This window comes from Cervus elaphus, chromosome 23 (genome assembly GCF_910594005.1).
Source record: "Cervus elaphus chromosome 23, mCerEla1.1, whole genome shotgun sequence".
Taxonomy (NCBI): Eukaryota; Metazoa; Chordata; class Mammalia; order Artiodactyla; family Cervidae; genus Cervus; species Cervus elaphus.
In genome coordinates this window covers 17,088,519-17,109,216 of record NC_057837.1, presented here as the reverse complement: position 1 = coordinate 17,109,216, position 20,698 = coordinate 17,088,519, and the positions used below count along the sequence as shown (strand labels likewise).

The following is a 20,698-nucleotide window of genomic DNA, read 5'->3' as shown; positions in this document are numbered from 1 at the left end:
AACACTGTGACCACACTTGTATGCTCAGCAAACTCCACTTTCATGGATACCAGCCTGCCCCTGCTGGTTATTGCTGGGCATTCCAAACCAATACGGGTCTCCAAGAATGAGGTCTTACTGGGGGGTGGAGCATGCAGTACATACTTGAAGAGCAAGACAACTACAGGTGTTCATTATCCCGCGTTCGATCTGACAAACTGACTAATGTTTTAAGACAGACGCTTAGGACAAGGGCACGGGAGTCAATGTGTAAGCCGTTCTAGGCAAACAGTGGAGCGGGGTTGCTGGTTTATTGCCTGCCTTCCCACGGAACACAGAAGTGGTGCACTGGGCTTCCCTGGTGGCTCAGTGGTGAAGAACCCGCCTGCCAATGCAGGAGACACGGGTTCGATCCCTGATCGGGCAGGATCCCACATGCGTCAGAATAACTAGGCCCGTGTGCCACTTCTACTGAGCCCGCGCTCTAGAGTCCAGGAGCAGCAGCGACTGAAGCCCGCGCGCCCCAGGGCCCGTGCTCCGCCACACGAGAAGCCGCCGCAATGAGAAGCCCACACACTGCAACTAGGGAGCAGCCCCACTCGCCACAACGAGAGGGGAAAAAATGCCTATGCAGCAACAAAGGCCCAAGAGAGCCAAAAATAAACAAATAAATTGTTTTTTAAAACGGTGTGTTACAATTTTTTAAATGGTTATTGGGGGGAAAAAAATGGTGTGTGTTACAGTTCTCTCATTTCTACAAAGAACACCAGGGATCCTCCCAAGGTTTCCTCAGCATTCTCTCCGCACTGGGATACAGTGTATTACCTTCCAACATTGCCATGCTTCTGACTCAAGCCCAGTGACTTACACAGAGGAGGTCTGTGAAATGAGCTGGCTGGACGGGAGATGGCTGTGGATGTCCCCGAAGGCAGTGATGGGGACACGGGGCTGTCTCCAGTATTTCAGAAGTCCCAGCAGAAACCAGACAGGACCCACACGACGGCGGCACAGGGTAAACGTGTTTGCTTTAGACTAGGGTTGCAGCAGCAGCAGCAGGGTTACATCAACCCAGGGGCAGTGGGCGTGCTGACAGCACAGAGACGCTGGCAGCGAGGTCTCTCCTGTGTTAACAAAAATACACAGGGCACGGATGAGCGCTTCAAAAATACAGTATCTTTGGTCCTCATGATGAAAAAGTTGAGGTTTAAGATTCCTTTTGCTTGATGATCCTATGATTCTAACTTTCCCAGGAAGTTCTTCTTACCAAGAGTAATCCATGCTCAGGGTGGCCCTTACATTACCTTATGTCCCTTACATAATTAACAGTAACAAATAGCTTTCTCTCTTAATCTCCCTACATGTGTTTATCTCTTTTCAACTAATTAAGGGCATATTTATTTACAAGGGGTATAATATTTCCAAACCAAATTAGATGCAACTATATAATCTCTTAAGATGTTAAGAAACCATCTAGATTTGCTCAATCTGTGGTTTCTTCCTCAATTTCTTCCTCTTCAAAAATCTCAAGAAACTAGCTCATCTTTTTCTCTCTGATCTTTTTTTTTTTTTTTTTCCCCAAAAAAAGGCTTCAGTGCTGTAACCTGACCAACGTCCCTGGAGCTCCCCGGTCTCCACGTTGTCACAATAAAGTCAGGACCACAATGTCACCCCACTGTGATTCCTATGACAGAGAAGCAGTTGAGATGATATTGGGGGAAAAAATTAAAAGTTCAATGCTTTATATAAATACAGTTTATTATAATTTAGTAATCATTAAAAATACACTATGATGAGATGGTTTGATGGCATCACCCACTCGATGGACACTAGTTTGAGCAAGCTCCAGGCGTTGGCGATGAACAGGGTATGTTCTGTCCTGCAGCCTGCTGTGCTGCAGTCCATGGGGTCACAAAGAGTCGGACACAACTGAGTGACTGGACTGAACTGATGATTTTTAAAGCACACGAAATTTTTGCAAATCAAGTATTCTTAGATGCACTAACAGGAAGGTTTTCTATAGGAATTCTATGGTGCACCTTTGCATAAATGGAGATTAAATCTCTTAGAAAATCAATCTTGAATCCCAGGTTTATGTTTGTGAATTTACAGTCAATCCACGAGATGTGTTCTTGTAACTATTTCAAGATATGATTTTTCTCAGTACTCACTGTGCCAAGAACTGGGCTAAGAAATACCACCAACGATCCTGTTTAATCCGCACAAATAAAGCAGGTTCTACTCATCACCATTATGCAAGAAAGACGTTCAGGCACAGAGCAGGGACTCGCCCAGAGAAGGGAGGAACTAGGTCCGCCTGAAACCAGAGCCAGTGGTCTGAGCTGCGGTGCGACTCCACACGGGAACGTGAACACAGGACGGCCAGAGCTAACAGTCTGTCCCAGGTCACTTTCAAAAACCAGCCCAAAGCCTCCACTGCACCTGGTTTCGTGTGCCCATACTAGTGTTCAGACCACACCAGTAGAGATTTTTTTCTTTCCTCCCAGGTAATTTCACACATTCTGCTTCATGCTTTCTGCTAACAAACAGATCAACATAAATTACTTAAGTAGATAATGCAGGCAAAAATATGCAACAAGACAAAAAAAAACAAAAAAACAAAAAAACTTGCTTTTGAGATACAAGCCTGGAGCTGAATTTATACCTTAATGGATCTCTCCACCCTCGGGTCCCACAGTCCATGCCATTTTACTCACTACATTTCCCCCACGCATCTCTCCTGCGTGTCCTAGTAAAGGGACAATCTTTTCCAATGCCCAAACATGAAACCTCTTAGCCCTTCTCTCCTTGACGCAGACTGTGAAATTGAAAAGGATCTCAAAGAATTAGACTTGCCCATCTCAGCATATCTTCTGTCTGTCCCCCTCTCTCCGTGACCTCTGCCAATTAGGGCACTTACCTCTTCCCAGAGTCCCCCACTCATGAATCCAAGAGCAATTTAATTGGTCTGCCTAACACCCACCTTCAACTTCCCAACTTTCTCTCCAAACTGGTCTTTCAGACACACAAAAAGGCAGATCATGTTTCCCGTTCAATTCCCCCACCTTCAGGATCAATTCCAAACTACTCAGTGTGGCCCCCAAAGTCCCTAAAACCAAAGCCCTAAGTCCCTTTCCAGCCTCCTCTCCCAACACTCCCCTATTCTTGCCTGAACCCCCAAGCAGACCCTATGCTGTTTCACCCTCTGGGTCTTAGGACCGGAGAGGACCATCTGCCTGGAAGCCCTCTCTCCCGTGCTGAGCTGGTAAACTCCTACCCATCCCTCAAGCCTCAGACTAAGCCCAACCTCCTCCTCCTCTGTGAAGCCTTCCCTGATGCTCCCAGGCAGACTCTGAGGCACCCCGAGCTCAGCTCAGGAACCTCCCCTACCAGCCTCACCGCGCTGCGATACAGACGCTTCTCCCCAGGGGAGAGTGGGCTCCTTGACCCCAGGGCTGAGCACTGGCTGGCTGTGTTATCTCCAGCCCCCAACACAAGCCCAGGCACAATATTGGAGCTCGGCCACATCTACTGATGCTATAAACATGAATAAAAACAGCACACACAGCTCTATAATTTGTTGGGAGGGAAATCAGACTTGGAATCTGATTTGAGCTTACAAAACACTCCACAGAGAGGAGTCGGTGGGCCAGAGACTTGTCACAGGAGGAGGAGGGAATTGAACAAGGACCCTGAATGCTCGCATCACACTCTGGGTACAGGCTGTGAGTCTGTCCACTCAAACGCCAAGCCCGCATGTGGGAATTCCAGAAGGATAAAGTCACATCTTAAAATACACTTAGCTCCTCAGAATATAAATTTCTCAAAACTATGAGTTACTTTTTATGTACTATTTGGTAGGGATGAGTGATTGTGGGACTTGCTGCTATTTTAAAAAAAAATAGTGGAAGTCAAGTGACATCAGAAGCTAACTGATGGTTTTGAAAGTAAATCAGGAGGTCTGTGCAGCTTCCAAACTCCGGGCTTCTTTTCTGAAGTCTTTTATTCTTCAGATGACAGAAGCTCCAGTCAAATGGTGAAAGAGTAACTAACTCAGATGCTGTTCCCCTCACTCAGCCTCCATCTGACTCTCAGACTTTAAATTCACAGCCAGAAGTGGGTTCGCAGTTAAGTTTAAAGAGCAAAGTCATTTCCCATCATTAGAACATTTCTCCTTTGGGTGAACATCAAAGACTCCTAATGGATGTCCACCTGTGCTACGGAACCACTTTAAAAGACTATCTTAAAAAAATAAAGTATGCCATACTCTGAGCGAAAACTCTGAAATCTTTTCTTAAATTTCTAATGTCATGACATCCACATGCAAGTCATATTCAGCTCAGTTTCCTAACTGACAACAGTTACGTCCTATAAAATGATCACAAGGACTGAATTTGCAAATTCTGAGCCACTTCTCCCAGGGGAAATACAGGACTTGGGTTCCTAGGAGCCTCTGGTAGCAGCAGCTCCCTCCACAGATAAATGTGTCACCTTGCTTTGTGAGGTTCTGGTCAGAGACATCTTATTTAATACATTTCCGGGTTCTGTAACAGTAAACTCAGGACCAACGGCACGGAGGGAAGCCTATCCAGCACATACTATTTTCTCTGTGAAGCACGTGGCGGCCTCCTTGCACCCAGGAACACTAGGCAGCACTACAGCACCATGCTTGGGTGCCGTTTTAAACAGTGAAGTCACTGACAAAACGCAAAAAGCACAGCCCTAGAAGGGCCAGGAAAGCGACCCCTGTTACAGTGAGAGCCGGACCCACAGCAAAGCATCAGCCTGGGTCACCGGCCCTGGAAACGTGTGCAGCGGGCCATGCACACTTCTCACCACTCTGCTCATGGCCTTGAATGGTCACAGCGGCATCTCAGGGGTTGCTTGGGGATACAAATACATCTGACTGTGTCGATGAATTTGCAGACACACAATCTGGGGGTGATGAGGCCTGGCTCTGGTCTGTGTTGCACTTAAAATGTTACTGAGATGTTAAGAACAAATATATGGACACCAAGGGGGAAAGGAGGGGTGGGATGAACTGGGAGACTGGGATTGACATATATACACTGTTGATATTATGCACAAAATAATTAATGAGAATGTACTGTATAGCACAGGGGACTCTACTCAATGCTCTGTGGTGACCTAAATGAGAAGGAAAAAGAAAAAAGAGGGGATATATGTATACATATATTAAACAGAGGTCCACTATGGCTTTTCCAGTAGTGATGTACAAATGTGAGAGTTGGACATAAAGAAGGCTGAGCACCAAAAAATTAATGCTTTCAAACTGTGGTGCTGAAGAAGACTCTTGAGAGTCCCTTGGACTGCAAGGAGATCAAACCAGTCAATCCAAAAGGAAATCACTCCTGAATATTCACTGGAAGGACTGATGCTGAAGCTGAAGCTCCAATACTTTGGCCACCTGATGTGAAGAACTGACTCATTGGAAAAGACCCTGATGCTGGGAAAGACTGAAGGCAAAAGGAGAAGGGGTCGGCAGAGGATGAAAAGGTTAGATAGCATAACCAGGTCGATGCACTTGAATTTGAGCAAACTCCCGGAGATAGCGGAGGACAGAGGAGCCTGGCATGCTGCACTCCATGGGATCACAAAGAGTAGGACACACCTTAGCGACTGAACAACAACAACAAATGTATAACAGTAATCAATCACAGCAACTAAATACAGAAACTTTTTATAGGTCTTTACAGCCACAGGAAATTTAATTGACACATACAGACACATTTTTTGCAAGAACAAATATTATACTCAGTTTTAACACTGTCTGTGGGAATAGGATATGAATTTAAACTGAAAAAAGAATGAGGCAGAAATTCCAATGGTTAAAGAAGAGTCCATTTAAGCATTTTTTACATGGATGATGATAGGTATCAAGTCTCTATTTAGATTCCACTGGTTATATTTAAAAGAATGATGTAATTGTTTTATTTCAAGATGTCAATATTTATAATAAGTTGGAAATAATATCCTTAGAAACTCTTTTTTAACCTTTTTTTTTAATTAATCTACAACATTGTTAGTTTCAAGTATACAGCACAGTGATTCAGTTACACACACACACAGATTTCAGATATTTTACCATTAAAGGTTACTACAAGATATTGAATATAGTTCCCTGTGCTATACAGTAGGACCTTACTGTTTATTTTATATTGGGTTGGCCAGAGAGTTCATTCAGGTTTTTCTGTACCATCTTATGGAAAAACCCAAACGAACTCTCTGGCCAACCCAATATACAATAGTGTGCATCTGTTAATTCCAAACTCCTAATTTAAAGTAACAAAACTCTTAAATTATGATGAAAAATCTTTGCTGTCAACTCAAAGTGTGTGAGGGGGCAGATGGCTTTATCAAATTATTTTGGAGACTAGGGGAGTAAAAGAAAGCATACCGGCCACCCCGAGGGAGGTTCACCCCTCAGTTCCAGCACAGTCCAGGTCTAAACTTTTTGCAAGAGAAGTTGGGAATCTGGATTTTCTATGTACAATTGATCTTTTTTTAATATACCAGTTTGGGAATTTTTTCAACAGCTTGCAGGCCAAACAAAACATACATGCAGGCCAGTATTTTTTCTACCTTGATTCTGAGCAATACTTAGCATCCTCTGTCAGCATTTCCATAACTTAAAGGAGATCCACTCATTCAAAAAAACCTCACTGAACAGCAGGGGGTGGGGCAGGCTGTATCCTGGGCTCTGGGGACCCTGAGATGGCAGCAGAAACACAATACCTGCCTTCAAGAAAGAGAGCGGAGCGTGGGGGCAGAAGGGGCATCAACCAGGAGACAACCCTTTGCAATACTGTCTATTAAATCCAGTGCTAAGGGGCTTGCTTCCCTGGTGGTCCAGTGGCTAAGACTCCATGCTCCCAATGCAGGGGGCTCTGGTTTGACCCCTGATCAGGGAACGAGACCCCACATGCCACAACCAAGAATTTGAATGCTGCAACTAAGATCAAAGATCCCCACGTACTGCAACTAAGACCCGGCACAGACAAATAAATAAACATTTTCAAAATAAAAATAAATCCAGTGCTAGAGTTAGATCCTGGGTGCAACGGTCAAGCATTTTGGCTTGGCTGGGTCAGGAGCATATGGTTACATCTGCAGAAGCTTGGGGCTGAAGGGAAAGCAGGAGCAGAAGTGTCCCCCAAAAACAACAAAAGTGTGACTTCAGCGCTGGTCACCAGATTGATCACCTTGGGAAGGCTCCTTGGGAGATGGCCAACCAGGCAGACAGGAGCAAAGACTATGACAGGACGTCCGAAAGCTAAGAACACACAGAGGAGACAAAAGCCAGCCCCTCTCCTCACTTGCAGTTCTTCAGTTAAAAACAGGCACACGATGGAAATAAACCATTGAGACAAGATCCAAAAATAATCTTAACTGGGTGTCCAAGCTCATACAAAAATTCTTGTTTTAATCACTTCTGCAAGGCAGCTGAAAGGTACGCACCAAAGCTCAGCTTGAGAAGCAATCAGTTTAATCTGTTTCTTTGAAAGATTAATTAAAACCGAGATTACCAACAGCGGCAGATGAGCCGGGTCAGCCAATGGGGCACATCTGAGATGAGAAGGAAACTGTTTTACCATCAGACAAACACAGCTGCTGGCTGGCCAAGCGCGGAGATGCTGCACAAAACCTACCTCTGCCTGGGCCCATAATTCAATTTCTGGGGATGATACTTGAGTTAAAAACGCAAACCTTGGGCACGGCTCGAGGCAGGCAACCAGTCTGCCCCGAAGGCAGTGCTGGCTGGCAGACTCTGCGGCCTTGAACTGTGGAATCAAGCCAGCAACAGATGCACATGGAGCAGGCGGAGGGGAGAGCTGTAAGGAAAGGAATGTTCTCTGATGAAAGGCTGCTTTTTTCAGACAGGAGAGAGGAGATTAAGTAGGAGACCCTTCTGGAAATCCTAGAGGAACCAGAATCTGAACACACTGTCACTGGACTAAGTTATGACACATTGAAAAAACCTCAACCACACTCATCAGAAAAAAAAAAAATGTTGGCAACAATTTCCAGCATTCTTCATTCCAAGAGGAATGGAGGAAGACGGTAACGGTACAGAGTAAGGTGCAGAGGGTGGCGGCAAGGAGAAGCTGCCTCCCCCATCCCCACCATCCGGGCACACAGCCCCCCAGGGGCTCCGGCTTCCCCCCACCCAGAAAGTCCACTCTGGACGCCCGTTTAAGCAGCCCTGGTCTGCAGGCTACGGAAGAATTTTTCTTCAGGAAGTTTCCGCAAACATAATAGAGCATTGCTCAGTGCACTGGATGTCAGAGCCCTGAGTTCCAGTCCTGTCCTGAGGGCCCTCATAAACCCCCTGATCTCCACCCAGCTCCCCACCCGCACCCACCTCCACCCCCCACCGCGCACTGAAAAGGCTGGACCCAAATCCTATCTGGTCTTTCTCACTCCAATATCCTCTTACTCTGGGTACATCCACCGTGTGGATTATGTAACAGTGGGCAGGCACTACAACTGTTTTCTTTTAGGGAGGGAAAAGAGTCAGAATCCAGAGAAATGCACCAAAATTTGAATCACTAGCGCACTATGGACACCAAAGGGAGGGTTAGGCTTCACGAATGGTTAAGAATATGGATCCCAGAGCTGCCTTCATTTTCTTTTCTGTAAAATGGGAAGAATACCAGCCTAATGTATAGGGTAGTCAGGAAGAGGAGACGGGTTTTTGTAAAAAGCACTTAGAACAAACCTGTGACACCAAGCACTAGGTGTAGAACTGCTTTAGCCACTGTCAGGGAGCAGCTACAGATCACACCCGGATCAAACCAGAGGGGCATCCCCCAGACCCAGCCTGTTTCTCCCAGCTCCCAGGTGAAGCACTCTCTCACCTGAGTCCCCCACGGTGCATCCCGTCACCAGCTCAGGCCCACCCCCCTGGGACCACTGTGCCTGCCTCCCAGCCCCCAAGACCCCAGACACTGAGGTCGGCGTCTCATACTCTAATGTTAGAATACTATATTCTAACTTGTAGCATCCTGGATATTCTAGCTGCTTGTGTCAGCAGCTAAAATTATAAACATTTTAGCCTAGAATCAAGACACACCATGAGCTGATCCCTTACCTACTTACCCCCACCCTTTTTTTTTTTCCACTGAAGTATAGCTGATTACATTGTTGTGTGAGTTTTTGGTATACAGCACAGTGATTCAGTTGTACATATATACATATTTTTTTATTTCAGATTCTTCTCCCTAATAGATTATTACAAAATACTGAGTACAGTTTCTTTCCCTATGCTCAACCATAGGTCCTTACTGATTATTTTATACATAGTAGAGTGTATATGCTAATTCCCACCACCTCATTTCTCCCTCCCCACTCCCAAAGAATGAAAAGATACGAGAACAGTTTAAGAGGCCTTTGGGACAACGTCAAATGCACCAACATTCGCATTATAGGGGTCTGAGAAGAAGAGGGAGAGAAAGGGCCTGAGAAAATATTTGAAGAGATAACAGCTGAAAACTTCTCTAACATGGGAAAGAAAACAGTCACCCAAGTCGAGGAAGTGCAGAGAGACCCACACAGGATGAACCCAAGGAAAAACCTGCCAAGACACACAGTAATCACACTGACCAAAAAAAAAACTATATTAAAAAGCAACAAGTAACATACAAGGGAATCTCCACAAGACCATTAGCTGATTTTTTTCAGCAGAAACCCCACAGGCCAGAAGGGACTGACACTACATAAAGTGATAAGGGACTTCCCTGATGGTCCAGTGGTTAAGACTCAGAGCTTTCAGTGTAGGGGGCCAGAGTTGGATTCCTGGTCAAGGAACTTACGAACAACAAGCCACTTGATGTGGCCAAAAAAAAAAAAAAGTAATGGAAAGGAAAAACCTACAAGCTACAACTGCCCCCAAGAATACTCGCTCCTTACCCTACCCTTCTAAACTTATTTCCTACCGGTTCCTTCATGCGTCCTTCACGCTTACTTGAGTCCCATCCTTTATGCCAACCCTATCATCGCCCATGGTGGTGCTTTTGGCCTGGCACGTTTAACCTGCCCATGGTACCCACCTCCAAAGCTGGACATCCCCCCAGGCTTCAAGGACTGGCTCGTGCTTTAATATGACTCCCCCCAGCTCTTCTCCCCCACAGATGGAATTAATGTCTCCATTCTGAATTGATACAGCTTTCATCTCTGAGCAGGGAAGGCAGAGAAGTATCTTGTCTGGAATCTGAATCCCAGTCCTGCCACTTACTAGCTGAACGTCGCTCATTAGAAAATTTAAATCTCTGACAGATAAAAAGGATGTGGTGCATATACACAATGGAATATTACTTGACCATTAAAAAGAATGAAATAATGCCATTTGCAGCAACGTGGATGGACCTAGACATTGGCATATTGAGTGAAGTAAGCCCGACAGAGAAAGAGAAATATCATATTTCTCTTTATCCCTTATGCACAGAATCTAAAAAGAAATGATAAAATTGAGCTTATTTACAAAACGGAAGCAGACTCACAGGCGTAAGAAAACAAACTTACAGTTATTGGTGGGGGACGTATGGGGGGACGGGGTAGTCAGGGAGGCTGGGATGGACATGCACACACTACTGTTTTTAAAGTGGATAACCATCAAGGGCCTACTGAATAGCCCAGGGAATCTGCTCAATGTTATGCCTGGAAGGGAGAATGGATACATGTATGTTTATGGCTGAGTCCCTTTTGCTGTCCACCTAAAAACTATCACAACATTGTTAATCCACTATACTCCATACAGAATAAAAAGTTTTTAAAAAAGAAAATTAAAATCTTTGAATAGATCTCACCATTGTGGGGAGAAGTGGACATAACGTAAAGAAAAATGCCTGGTTTAAATTCTCCTCACCTTCCCTCTCTCATGGAATTTATTACTTCTCTAAATTGTATTACAGTAATTTAGGTTTATAACATTTCTTATTAATAATACATGTTCCATGAGTGCAATATTTCTGTCTTTCTCAAAGGAGTGAGCAGAAGGCCTGACATGTAGTGAGAGCAGAACAAAAAAGTACTGAATAGAGGGATAGGTGGATAGACAATTTTATACTTGCTCTTTTATTTTTAATCATTCCTCATTTTTACCTATACCATTGTTAATGACAGCAACCATCCCATAAATTTAGCATAGATATCCAGACGGTTCTGAGGGAGATATTCAAATATTCTGAATCTTGAATGTTTTAATTCCATTCATTCAAATTGGCTTGTTTTCTACAGTTCCTTCATGAACCCCACTACCAGAAAGCACTATGCCTGATGCCATGTGGCCAATGAGAGGACAGAATTCTTACTCCCAAATTCACCCAACTGGCAGAGTGAGGACGCTTTAACCAGCTTCACCAGTTTAACCAGCTGGAGTGTTTGCTTTTTTTTTTAAAAAAAAAAAAAACACATTTGAAAATCACCATCCTGAAAAGGAATATTTTATTCATGCTGGTCTAAGTAATGAGGGGGAAAATATTCAGTACTCAAAATGGAATTAAAAAAAAAAAAAACAGTCAGCATGAATTTCCAAAGACATCTGGAAAACTGGCAAAAGAATTAAAAATACGAAAGCACCGGTAATCCCAGCTGGGCTGAAATTGCCTTCCTGTGGAAACCCTGAATAGAAATAAGCTTCTAAGAAGGCCCGCTTGATGCATTTTCTTTATATGCGTTACCAGACCTAAGACTGCTTTAGGAATTCCCAAAGACAATCCTCTGGAAAGTTCATTTACACAGTGATTCCGATTTAATCAGGGGAAGGCAAACCTACAACTTGTCCCCAGGGCCCCAAACAGGCTTTAAGTTCACGTATTCGATTCTGTATTGAGAATAACAAGAATCCAGGCAGAAATCTGACCTAGAACAGAAGTCAAATCTCACCCTCCCCCAACCCCTCTACCCACGACAAAGACTGAGAGTTCTTTGCACACCCCTGAGAACAGGGCTTCCTCACTCTAAGAAGAGAGTGACGGCTCAACCCACCCACCTGGAGGCGGCCAGAACAGACTCTGAATCATTCCCTCCATCTCAAGGCCAGATTTTGAGCCCCAACCGAACCCCATCAATTTAATACAAAACCAACACTACATACGACAGCATTCCATTGTCACATACACTGAGTCCATTCAGAATCTATGGGCTGGAAGGACCACCCAGATCGTAAGGCTGGACCCACATGTCAGACCAGGATCAGTAGCTCACTGGCTGTGTGACCTTGGGGAAGTCACTTAACCCCTCTGGATTTCTGTTTCCTGATACTGGACAAGATGCTCTTGCTCTCAGGTTACCTGAGTGTCAAAGGACAAAGAGACTGTTAACATGTGAGTCTTCAGGAGCACTTCTGGAGGCATGATGGCCCTGGCCCTGCCCTCTTATCCCATTTCATTCCTGCATGTTGGGCTCTGTTCTGTTCCTGACTAGTTGTATGTTCCCGAGAGACAGGGTTCCCTTTTCTGTGCCGGGTTTTTTTTTCCTCGACAAAACATGGGAATAAGCTGTATCTCTGCCAAGTCCCTTTTAACTCTAGAATTCTACTTTATCAGAGAAATCTTTTCCACTGGGGAGTAAAACAGAGGCTGAATCACTTCATGGTTCTCCAGCTCCTTGCTGCAAATCACTAGAAGGAGGGCTACAAAAATTCTGCATCACTTTGAAAATGGACAGGCCATGTGCTTTATAAAAAGTCATGGATAGTGTAAACACTATGTATCTTTCCTCCAGAAAAGCCAAAGCAATCTATTGGTTACCCCAGTGACTCAAAATCAAATCCCATTCAGAACCACCACGCACCTCCCCCAAGTTTAAGTCACCATGGACCTCAGCAGGGTGCATCCCATGGCCAGTGTTAAAATCACCTGCGAGAGGGACTTTCCTAGCAGTCTAGTGGTAAAGACTCCAAGCTGCCAATGAAGGGTGCCTGGGTTCAATCCATGGTCAGGGAACTAAGATCTCACATGCTGCTGGGGTATGGCCAAAAGATTTAAAAAAAAAAAAAAAAAACCTATAAGAAACAGGTCCTCTTCACTGGGGCTCTGAGAGATCTACTACCAGTGCAGATGCTGAATTCACCCCCCACCCTTGGCTCAACTCCACATGGAAAGCATTGAAAAAAAGCAGAAGACCAGAGGGGACAATTGAAAGCCACAAAGATTTTGTGACCACTGTGCTCTCGGACTCTTCCCCAAGAAGGAAAGGGCTTCAGACAGAATAACAGTTGACAAGGACTCCAGGGTCAAGAAAGACAGTTTCCTTATAAATAAAACTTTCAAACTCACGGCCATTAACACTCACCCAAAATAACTGGACAGGAGCCGACCAGGAAAGGGCATGTTACTAAAACTGGCCCTCCAGCCTCCAAGAGGCTCAGCAGAATGATTCTTGCAGTGGGGAGGGGAGGAAGGGAGGTCTGGTTATTGTGCCAAAGCGCTGGAAGGCATAGTAACTAGGTCACATTCCCACTCGGGTGTGGATGAAGCCACTTGGCGGCTGCTTCGTGGTGCTGGGCAAAGCTGGGTCTGTCATGCTCAGCATCTCTTGGAGAAGCCTGGGGAAGCCGCCTCTGGCCACACCCTCCCCAGGTGAGCAGTGTCAGGACATTTCTCCAGATCTTAAAGAGCCTGTCCTCAGGGCAGCGGGCAGAATGTAGCTGGAAGTCTAAGCACACAACCAGGGCTGATGTGACATGCAACACGCATGCGGCAGCCTCCCTTCGACCCAAAGCCTCAACTCGCTCCAGGACCACACAGTGAGTGATGCAACTGTCAGCAAGGGAGCTGAATGCAATGAATAAGGGCCCCTTCTCCAACCAGATCATCTTGCCTCCTCGGCCAGATTCTACAGAAGAAAACCACACAGACCAGAAGCCCCTTTTGTGGAAATGCAGCCAGGTCTCCCTGGCATGTAAATTACGTCGACTTAATGAAAATCTGTGCAATTGGCAGCGCAATCCTCACCTTCCTTGGGGCTCATTACGCATTTTCTTCCAACAACAGTTTTCAGGAGAGCCTAGGAGCATGGTAATACACTCCATTCACGCCAGAACTTGGGACTTCCTCAGGCGTGAGGTTCTCCTCTTCACAGCAGACAGACCTCCACGCTGGCACAGCTTATCTGAAAATTGTTGGAACCTCTAGCCCTGGGCAATCCCAGAGCTGGTGATAAGCCCCTCAGAAGCCTTGCAAGCACCCATTTTTCACAGCGTATTAATTCAAGAGGCTCGTTAGATGAGATGAGTTCTAATTTTTGCTTTTAACCTCTGCAATTAGCAGGCTGGTCCCTTTTCTTGGGCCTCCGAAGAGCACACAGCAGAGACACAAATACAGAGGCTGCCAAAAATGCTTCCTGGGGAAAGAAGGCACCCCAGAATATCCCAGGGCTTTCTTCTCCTCTGCTTTCACCCAGTTTTACTTGACACCGTTTATTTGCAGACAAAAGAGCTGGAAGCTGGAGCCTGGGGAAAAAGTGGAAAGTGACAAAGCTTGTAAGTTTCAAGGCTGACGCACGTAAGAGTCTACCATCACCAGGACGGTTTAGAAGTCTCTTCCCAAAGCAAAGGCAAAACAACCCAGTGCCCCAGAACAGTCTCCCAGAATATCCGTGAAGGAGCCACTGTAAACAGACATCACTGGAAAGTGGGCATCTCCTGAGAATCGCTGTTCCAAGAACTGCCTCCAGCCACACAGAGCACTGGTCCCAGGTGGGATGCTAAGTGGCAGGTGCCTACAGAAAGGAGGGATGCTCTGGAGAGAAACAGGAAAGGAAATACCTGAGGTTTCTTCTCTCCCTGAGGAGACTCCACTGACTCACTCACTATGAAAGTGCTTGTTACCAGAACAGAGGGAGACGGGTGTGAATGAGAGGTGGTTTTATGGCCCAGTGATTCTAATGAATAAAGTATTTCAGAACTTACGCTCCAACAAAGATAGCTGGAATTTACTGAGCAACTATATGACATAGGAAGATACATGCCTGTAACTTTTAGTAAGAGGTTACAGCATCTGTACATATGTTTTCAAGTCTCAATAAAAGCTATCATATGTTTCTAGGGTGTGTTTCTCTGTGTACGTCAAAACATGAAAGAACGTATTATTCTAAGTATGATAATAATTGTAAAGTGAAATATGTGGGGTAAGGTTATCTTCTTCCTTATTTCATTAAAGTATTAAGCCAGTCTTTTATATGAAAGTTGTACATAAAATTTCTTTTTCTGATAACTAACATCTGATTAGCATAGAAAATCTACGAAATACAGCAAGGCAAGAAGAAGAAAATTAAAGTTATTTGTCATTTCCACACCCAAAGATGACTACTCTCGCTATAGTTGACGTAGCTACTTTGGGCTCTCTCCCTATGCATGTAATTACAAATGCTTTTTCACAAAATCCGGATGTTACTTGATAACTTATTTTTCACATTAAACAGTATATCATTTATCCATGCCCTTAAATGATATTCTGCTTCCTGAGTTAAAGTCTGCAGTGTGTTGCAATCTATCTATGTGTCATGGTTTATTTTGTAAATTTTGTTTCATTCAATGAGCTGTTTCCAACTTATAATAGGAAATCAATTACTATAGGAAACACTAGCAAATAGATGATAGACAAGTAAATAGATTTCTTTTTTGTAAAATATTTGCTCTGTGTACTTAGTCACTCAGTCGTGTCTGACTCTTTGCACCGTGGACTGCAGTCCTCCAGGCCTCACTACCCGTGGGGATTCTCCAGGCAAGAATACTGGAGTGGGTTGCCATGCCCTCCTCCAGGGGATCTTCCCGACCCAGGAGTCAAACCCAAGTCTCCCGTATTACAAGTGGATTCTTTACCATCTGAGCTACAGGGAAGTCCTGTAAAATCTTTATTGAACTATAATTCACAATTCACCAACTTCTAAGTGTACAATCCAATGGTTTGAGAATACTTACAGAACTGCACAATGATCACCACAATCAATTTGGGAATTTTTTAATCGGCCCCCCAAAAAAATCTCAAGCCCACAGCAGTCATTTTCCATTTCCCTTCAAGTCCTCCCACCCCTAGTCCTAAGCAATCACTAATCTGCCTTGTCTCTACAGATTTGTCTATTCTGGAAATTTCACATAAACGAAATCATACAATATGTAGTTTTTGTGACTGGCCTAACATTCTCAAGGTTCGACCTTACTGTAACATGTATCAGTACTTCATTCCTTTTTAATGGCCAAATATTGTATCACTGTATGGATATACTACACACACACACACACACACATACTGGACTTCCCTAGTGGCTCAGATGGTAAAGAATCTGCCTGCAAAGCCGGAGATCCAGGTTCAGTCCCTGGATAGGGAAGATCCCCTGAAGAAGGGATGGCAACCCACTCCAGTGTTCTCGCCTGGAGAATCGCATGGACAGAGGAGCCTGGCGGGCTACAGTCCATGGGGTCGCAAAAAATCAGACACAATTGAGTGACTAACACTTTCACTTCCATGGATATACTATATTTCGTTTACCCATTCATTAACTGATGAACCTTCAGGTTATTTCCTCTTTTGGAAATGTGAATATTTTTTATGAATAATGCTGCTATGAACGTTCATGTACAAGTTTTTGTGTGGTCACATGTTTTCATTTTTCTTGGATATACATCCAGGAGTAAAATGGCTGGCTTATATGGCAACTCTATTTTAACCTTTTAAGGAACTGCCATCCTGTTTTCCAAAGCAGCTACACCCCTTTGCATTCCCACCAGCACTGTAGGAGGGTCCCAAACTCTACATCTTCACCAACACTTGTTATCATTTGTCTTTTCATTACAGTCATCCTAGTGGGCGTGAAGTGGTTATCTCACTGTGGTTTTGATTTGCATCTTCCTGATAGCTAATGATGCTGAGCTTTTCATGTGCTTACTGGCCATTTGTATATCTTCTCTAGAGACATGTCTATTCATATTTCTTGCCTCTTTTTAACTGGGTTGTCTTTTCATTACTGAGTTGCATTTTAAAACATATTTTAGACACAAATACATCATCAGATTTGCAAAATAAAATCTCCCACACTTTGGGTTGTCTTTTTGCCATCTGAAAGCACAAACGTTTTTAGTTTTGCCAAAGTGCAATTTATCTATTTTTTCCTTTTGTTGCCTGTGCTTCTGTTTCCTAAAAAAATATTGCTTACTCCAAATCATGAAGATATACACCTATGTTTCCTTCTAATCTTTTAACATAGCTTTAGCTCTGATATTTAGGTCATGGATCCATTTTAAGTTAGTTTTGTATATGGTATGAGGGAACCATCTAAATTCATTCTTTTGCATGTGGTATCCAGTTATCCCAATGCTATTTGTTGAGAAGACTATTCTTTCCTCTATAAAGTTGTCTTAGCACCTGTGTCAAAAGTCAATAGACTATAAATGTGAGGGTTTCCTTCTGGACTCCTAATTCTAGTTTGTCAATCTACATATGCCTGTCATAATTTATGCCAGTAACACACTGTCTCGGTTATTATATCTTTGCAGTAAATTCTAAAGTTAAGAAATGTACATATTCCAAGATCATTCTTTCAAGATTGTCTTGGCCAGTTTAGGTCCTTTACATTTTCATATGAATTTTAGGATCAGCTTGTCAATTTCTGCAAAAAAGCTGAGCTGACATTTTGATAGATACTATGTTGAATCTGTAGATAAATTTGGGGACTTCTGCTATCAGAGCACCATTAAGTCTTCCAATCCATTAATACAGGATGTCCTTCCATTTATTTATGTCCTCTTTGTTCATTTCTTTTAACGATATTTCTTAATATGCAGCATATGAGTCTTCTACTTCTTTAGTATAAATAATTTATTCCTATTTTATTCCTTTTGATGCTACTATAAATGGAACTGGTTTCTTAATCTCCTTTTCAGATTATTCATTGCCACAATACATATATACAATTATTTCCATATGTCGATCTTGTATCCTACAACCACGGTGAATTCACACATTAGTTCTACTAGATTTTTAGTGGATTCCTAAGGGCTTGCCTCGGCTTCCCAGGTGGCACTAGTGGTAAAGAACCTGCCTTCTAATGCAGGAAATGTAAAAGACATGGGTTCGATCCCTGGGGTCAGGAAGATTCCCTGGAGGAGGGCATGGCAACCCACTCCATATTCTTGCCTGGAGAATCCCATGGACAGAGGAGCCTGGCGGGCTACAGTCCATAGGGTCACAAAATCAGACATGACTGATGCAACTTAGCATGCACGCATGCAAGGGTCTGCCCTCTACAAGATCATATCATCTGCAAATCAAGATAGAGCTACTTCTTCCATTACAATCTGGATGTCTTTTATTTCTTTTTCTTGCCTAACTGTCCTGGCTAGAGCCTCCAGTGCAGAGTTAAATGGAAGTGGCAAGGGCAAAAATCCTTGCTTTGTTCCTGATCGAGAGGAAAGCTTTCATTCTCTTACCACTAAGTATGATGCTAATTCTGAGCACATAATCCTTAAATGTATTTGTGGAGCCAAAATAAAACAGCTATTTCAGTATAACACCCATTCATAAGAGATACTAGATACGTCCACTTCCTAATATGCAACATCTTCAATATTTATTTCCCTAAACATATTTCAACATTCTCTGTACTTGTACTAGGTAGGAAAAGGACAGCGACATAATAAAAGAAAATCTCAAGTAATTCTCAAGTTAAAGGAGACTTGAAATGGACAGATTTAATGAAATTCAACACTTGTGTCTGGTGAAATAAACACATGCTAATATAAAGCCCAAGCAGTGGGCATGAAGTTAAAGTCAATTTGATGTTTCCTGGAGTTGTCAGCCACTCAATTCCCTGTAGAAAGGAAGACTTTATTCTGAACATGTTCTGAAATTGTGTCAATTTCCTTGCTTGAATGTTCCCTGAGTTCTCATTCTGCTGCTCACCAAAATTAGTTCTACCACAAAAGGCTGAAAAAAAGGCACTTGGAAAGATCTATTCTAATTGTATTTAAATCTGTAAATCCCTGAACAAGGAGGGATTTGACAGTTACTTAATTTGATTATTTAGTCATACCAAATACTTCAGATTAAAAACGTCACCCTGAAACCTAGATTACCCAGTTTGACCCTAAACAAATTACATAAGAGCAACATCTTGGTTAGCCTGGACACATAGACAAAGGTATGGGGGAAAACAGCTGGACTTTAAAGGACCTGGACTCAAATTCCAGATCTTTCAATTCTTAGCTTTACATTTTGGGCAAGATACTTATCCTCTCTGTGCTGACCACTAAGAATTTTTTAAGAACAAAAACTTTTCTGCAGAGAGATTGTGAAGATACCATGACATATTACTCATAAAGCACCTGGAAAACAGTAGGTGCCATTATTACTAGTGGTAGTAGTAGTGTTTCTTAATTAAACTGTTCAGGAAATGGCATAGTCCAATCCATTCTAATTTCTGGTTTTCAAACTTTTGTGGCTGAAAAATCCTTCTCAACAATACTACCGTTGTTCGTCTCTCAGTATTACAGTAGACAGACAGGTGAAGTGAAGTGAAGTGAAGTGAAAGTTGCTCAGTCATGTCAATTCTTTGCAACCCCATAGACTATACAGTCCATGGAATTATCCAGGCCAGAATACTGGAGTGGGTAGCCGTTCCCTTCTCCAGGGGATCTTCCCAACCCAGGGATCGAACCCAGGTCTCCCGTATTGCAGGCGGATTCTTTACCGTCTGAGCCACCAAGGAAGACAGGTACATGTTTCATTTCAAAGTATTTCATATGCAACATCCTGTCTCAGGGACTGAAGAAGGTGTCCAGTTCATCCACAAGTAGCTTAGAAGCTGGTATGAATGAAGGCAATCCACACCGTAAGGATGTGGCAAGCATGGTCGTTACACGGTCTAGTAGAGATAAAGGGGGTGGATACTGGGCTGACTCTTCAGTGAGGGACCTGGCACCCTTCCTAAAACATGGTTTTCACTAATAAGTCTTTTCGAGCATGAGGGTCTTTTCCAATGAGTCGGCTCTTCACATTAGGTAGCCAACGTATTGGTGCAAGATTGAGGCAAGAGGAGAAGAGGGTAACAGAGGATGAGACGGTTGGATGGCATCACTGACTCAATGTACATGAGTATTAAACAAACTCAGAGATAATCAAGGACAGGGAAGCCTGGCGTGTTACAATTCATAGGATCGCAAAGAGGCACGATTTAGCAACTAAAGAACAAAATTAATAAATTCAAAATATGAGTTTAGGCAACTGCTGTTTGCTGGTTTTCCTCAAAGGGGGAACAGAGGAAAAGAAGTGAAACCTTTCCTCTCATATGTATCCCCAAGTTCCCCAAAAGGTTGAGTCTACATCTGGAAACTAGCGATGGCACTGCCAAACCCTTCCCTTCTCCCATGTTAGCACCCTCCCGATCTGAGCTAATTGGCATGTCTGAAATGTCCAATTAACAGGCTAATAAGGACAGACCAGCACCGCGAAGGGGAACCCAGGCTGCTCCTAGACGCCATGCCATGAGCTTCAGAAAACTCAGGCTGTGATGCTAATCAATTCAGACAGGTTCGCTCTGTCTTCTTTGAAAGCTTGAGATTCTTCTGTGAAAACTGTAGGCACTTGACAACAGTTCCCAACACAAAAAGCTCAGCATGTTGGCAAGTAGGGAAAAAATGAGGGCGAGGGACTCCGTCTACCGGGGGGCAGTTGCTAAGAACTAATTCCAAGTACCCAGCTTGTAC

General features: G+C 43.6%; 1 protein-coding gene across 3 annotated transcripts in view; it reads right to left on the bottom strand.

Annotated features, from left to right (window-relative positions):
* Window positions 1–20,698, bottom strand: part of CAMK1D (calcium/calmodulin dependent protein kinase ID) — a 387,831-nt gene that overhangs the window by 344,749 nt on the left and 22,384 nt on the right. Inside the window, exon 1 of one of the 3 annotated variants that reach the window (XM_043883878.1) lies at window positions 7,647–8,111. The exons of the other annotated variants lie outside the window; for them this stretch is intronic. The gene's annotated coding sequence lies outside the window, so the exon portion shown is untranslated. Of the gene's footprint in view, window positions 1–7,646; window positions 8,112–20,698 lie in introns of those variants that run through there. 3 annotated transcript variants of the gene reach the window in all.